The sequence below is a fragment of the Enoplosus armatus genome, chromosome 1, assembly GCF_043641665.1.
Source record: "Enoplosus armatus isolate fEnoArm2 chromosome 1, fEnoArm2.hap1, whole genome shotgun sequence".
Lineage (NCBI taxonomy): Eukaryota > Metazoa > Chordata > Actinopteri > Centrarchiformes > Enoplosidae > Enoplosus > Enoplosus armatus.
In genome coordinates, this window is record NC_092180.1 from 15732903 (window position 1) to 15738173 (window position 5271).

Consider the following 5271-nt stretch of genomic DNA (forward strand, 5'->3'; position numbering starts at 1 on the left):
CTTTAAAAATTGTTTTGTTGGTTGTCAAAATGTGTACAGATTATTTGTCTGTTTTCAAAAATGAGTAAATCACTTGTAATACCTTTGTAGGAAATTAACTGTACTTAAGCAGTAGTTTTAACATTTTCTGAATGGTAAAACATGTGTTTACACTAGCTGCCATGTTTACAGGTCGTTGATAAAGGAAGATATCGTGGGCTGGTTCTTGTCTCTGACAACACAATTTTATACTTATGCTTTTATAAAGTGAAGCACTTTGTTAATATCGATGAGTCTTACTTCTGAACTGTCTGAATCTTTGCCAATCTGTCGCCTGCAGACCGCTTCAAATCGCTCTTCAAAGAAATGATCCTATGCTTCAAGTGCTCGTGTTTAAATGTTTACATGTGAACATCGCTGAAAATAAGCACATTCTCTTCTTTCACTTGTATTTAAGATTAAATACAGAGGCCTTTGTTTGTAATGTATTGTAGAATTTTGATTGTTTATCGATCTTTTAATCTCTAAACGGAAGTATTGTTATTGATGTATTGTTGTCTACTGAAGAATGATAAATAGATCAACACTTAATTTCAGATATATCAAATTTTTGTTATTATAGAATTAATTATAACACCTATAAGTGCATTACAACAACAACAACATGCATGCAACATATATACAACAGTTTAAAGGGTGAAATTAACTGTAGCTGTTAAATCCCAATTTGATGACCTATAGCACACCAAATTAAATACGAAATATATTTGAAAAATAAACACATATAAAATATATTATCCAGTGTTTTTGTGTCTTGTGTTCTGCTGTTGTAGTGTCTTTCTGATGTGCATTTGTTTTTATTATCATCTTATCTCCATTGATTTGATGACCTACACTCTACTAAGGCTGTGATGCAGTGATCAAAACCTAAAGTACATTCACTTTACTTTTAATGATTTGTTCTCCTCATACAGTTCTCACTTTAATTTAGTATTTATAGGCAGTATATAAACATTGAGAGAATGGTTTATAACATAATGCTTTGTGCAGATATAAGTGTTTATTAATGTATTTGTCATCGACTATAACTCCTCCCGTCGGCTGCCATAAGTGGAAGCTGGTGTATAAACAAATAATGAATGACAATATGGTAAAATACAGTTGTATTGTAAACACTGTCCTTATATCTGGGTACAACTACATTATAGTGTGTTTCTTAAATGTTTGCAAGTCTGACCCAGTTCTCTTTCCTATCACACAGAAAACATGATTTGTAGAGCGTTTAACACAAACACAAGAAACTTCTTCTCACAATGTTTCTAATGAAGAGAGAAGAGAAGTAGAAGTATTTAGCTGTCCAGCTTTGCAGTATCATATATTAGACAATGTGGGGTTCCAGCGGACAGCACGGCCTCTCTTTATTTTTATTTCAGTGTGATGTTGCAGACCTCCCATCCAGGTCACGCTCAGAGGTCACAGCCTGTGACGTCATCTCTGTAGTTAGGGTCGGATGAATTACACAAATTATTTTGCCTAAAAGGTGTCTGACCAGGGAGAAGATTACAGCTGATGCGTGATGTGGATGAAAATGTATGACCTGATGTAAATGACAATGTGGAGCAGTAAACAAACTGCCTCATATACTTTTTATTTTCTATTTTGTGTTTCAACACTAAATAACTGCAGGTTTGAACTTGTGATTTGATGTACTGTGATGGTTGTTTCTCATTGTCTAGAGTGAGGAGTGTTTCTACTGTATTTCCTTTTTAGACACCAATTATGTCTATATCTTTTAATCTATATCAGCAAAAACAAAAATGTAGGGATTTTATGTAATGAACACCATTTGATATTTAATTTTTGACAACTGATTCTGATGTCTTTCTTCTATTATTTCAGTAACTAAATTCATTCCAGAGATGTGTTGCTTCTCTTATGGGTGGCTCACATAATCTGACCATGTTCTTGTGGTTTGTACAGGTGTAGGTGTTTGTAGTACTGAGTTGTTCCAGCTGGGGGAGATAAAAACACACTGGAGTCTTCCTGCAGGGCATGACCGAACTTTTAAACTTACATCTGACCAACAAAATAGTTTGTTTCTGTCAAATCCTGCCGACAGGGAAACATCGATTCTTCTCTTTCAGTTGTATTTTTTTATGTCCAATTGTCTTTCATGGGTTTCATTGTGGAATTTATTTTAAACTGTATTACAGAGTTGGGAGGACAGTTGGACTGTTTATCTCTGCAGTCAAATATGAATCTGTGATCTCTCCTGCTGCTTGTTGGCCAACAGTATTTATGTGTAGTGTTAATAAGAGCAGGGTCTGTGGAGAGGACTCACCGACATCTCTGTGGCCGGAGCCTTTTGTGTGATTCAGCTCTACATTCACATTCCTAGTTTCTCCACAACCCCCCGCCCCGGTTGTGGCACTAAAAAAAAACCTCCCCTCCACAGGGGTCAGTGGAAAGGTCACACAGGATTCAGGCGGGCCTTTTGGACACTCCTGGGGTCAGCGGGGATGGGCATGTGTGGTAGCAGGAAGACAACGGCTTTGGCCAATGTCAGCAGGCCCCCTTTACCCACAACCTTACCAACATTCATAACCTGATGATGACTTTTACTCCATCGATCCGGCCTCGGAGCTTGACCCGAGTTCACATGCAGGCTGACCATCACTCCACCCGCAAACTGTGCCGTATTGGCAGGTCCCGAAAATGAATTCTTGATTAATTGAACACCCTGGGGAGAGCCTCGCTGGGCATGAATGAGGCCAGGCTCTCACTTTCTCACGTTATGTAAGAGCGGAGTCCACAACCTGCACTGAGGCTGTGATCCAGTATTTGGTTATGTACAGTATAAGTACTTTACAGGGCACCACAACAAGCAAACAGGTTATGAAGTGTGTGTGTGAGACGTTGTTGTGGCAGAAGAGGTTTTTAACAACGTGTTGAAAAAGGTTTGATTTTTTTTGGGGGGGGGGATTAACTGGATAATATCTTGAGGCTATTCTATTTTTTTTAACCATATTAACACCATTTTGCACATTTCGTCATGCAGGTAACACTAAATTGACTAAACTGATCTGTTTTAAGATTAGGCAACTTGTTGTCTTGACTGAAACAACACCCGAGTAACCAAATTAAAACCATTTATGTTTCTGTTTCAAACTCAGGAAAAAGACGGCACTCACTTAAAACTGTTAAAAAATCATCATGATGACGATGATTTCTTCCCCTTTTTACTGAATTTGTTTTGAGGAAACAAACACATATGGCACCCGGCTAAAATTTGAACAGAGGATCCTCCATATTTTTGTTATTTTTAAGTGCATTTTCATTAAACAACTTTTGCAACAGTGACACAGTTAGTTAACTTCAGTAATGTTTCTGATCTCTATATTGAAGAGTGCAGTTTTTCGTGACCGAATGGTGTTTTTGTCTTTTTTTCTGATTGACCGGACATCACAGCTGGCCTGCGGTCCTGCTGCTGAATAAAGGTTCACAGAGGGAGGGGGCGAGGACCGTGGGAGGAAGGGGGTTTGATCTTTCTCCACAATAAGTGATGGACATTGGATCAATATTGACATTGACACAGCTGTCCTGCTCTATCGATGCCTCCTCGTAATTGCAGGGCCCAGTTTTAAAGGACAAGAGACAAACTCATTTCCATTAACATTTCTTTTTTCAGTATGTGGAGACCATTTGGTGTGCAGTTGGTCTCTGATACTGAGTGATCTGCTCTCATCAATACGGCTCCTCTTGTATTGATAAGGAAAAGTGAAAGGAGCGAGTGAGATGGTGAGTGCTGAAGTCCCATTGTTACAAAGTGTAAGAAACATCCATCATGGTTCAGTCAGGGATTTAGTGTCCCATGCTGCACAGAAAAACATGACCGATCTGATGCTAAAGTTATTGATACAAAGCATTCAGTATTAACACATTAATTATGTCACTAACAGTGTTGAACTGGGTATGTTAAGGAAAATTATTCAACTTAAACTTGACTTATTTGGTAGCGAAAAAAAGGGTATTAGTCATGTAACAGACTGGTCAGTGAAATTAAATTGCATATCAAATGACTCAAAGAGTGATGTGTCTGCTGTGAATTGCATGTCAAGGTTGTCACATGTATAAGAGTGGAAAGACAGTATCCTCCCCGAGAAGAGGAACTGTTATTTAAAGTAGTAACAAGAGCTCCTTTACACAACATTTTGAGCATGAAAACTTAAGTCTTGACCTTGGAAACTCAACTCAACTACTGACAATGATGTAAAACCTCCACCAATACCAACAAACATTTCTATTTTTCCAAAAAAGTATTTTTTCTCATATAATTCACATCCAGAGGTATGCTAAGTATATTTACATAAGGACAGTACAGGGGTACCATTTACCGCCATTTTGTGAGACATTACCAAGGCTGGATTAGCACCTGGGAAATTATCATTCAAATAGTTCGATCAATTAGACATTTGTTTGGTAATGAACACTATTAATCTTAATATCTACCGAAATAATAAGGGCCTTCAGGTGGATGCTGCATTTTTACCTGTCTTTTAAAGGGGCCTGGTGCATGTCCCTAAATAAATGTAGCTTTAAACACAAGCAGGAGATAAGTGGGGCTCCACATCTAATGTTTGCAGATTAACACTTTACCTCACTAGTTTCAGAGGGAGCTATTGTACTACATCTGTCTGACAGCTGTGGTCGTCACTAGTTACCTTGCAGATAAACATTTACATTCAGTATGACACATTGCTGACCAAAGAGTGCAAACCCAGAAGTATTATGCAGTAGTCAGACATAATGCTAGAATACATTCAACATTAATATAGCCTGCTATTTATATATGAACATAGTGACCAATATGCAAAATAGTACCTTGACTTTCACTTGAGTACATTTTTCTGCTAATACTGCTTTTTTACTCAAAAAGTACTTCTAATGCAGAGTTTGATTTGTACTGGAGTATTATTGGTATTTCTATGAATAAAGGATGAGTGGTGCAGACTCTGTCTCAAATAGGTAACAGCGGCCTAAATATTGGATGATGCACTGAGTTTAGGAGGTCAGCAGAACAGAGCTGTCCTCTCTGTGACCTCCAGCTAACGCTAGGTGGCGCTGGACCAAAAGCTTCATGCAGACGTGATTAATTGACTGATGTCCATCCCAGAGGAGGGAAGCTCCACTCCTGCAGCTCTGCACAGCAGCCCTCCTCCTCAGTAGCAGCGCGGTTCATGTGGAGGTAACAACTATGAGAGAGTAGCTGGCATGCTCGGACAATTCATGTAA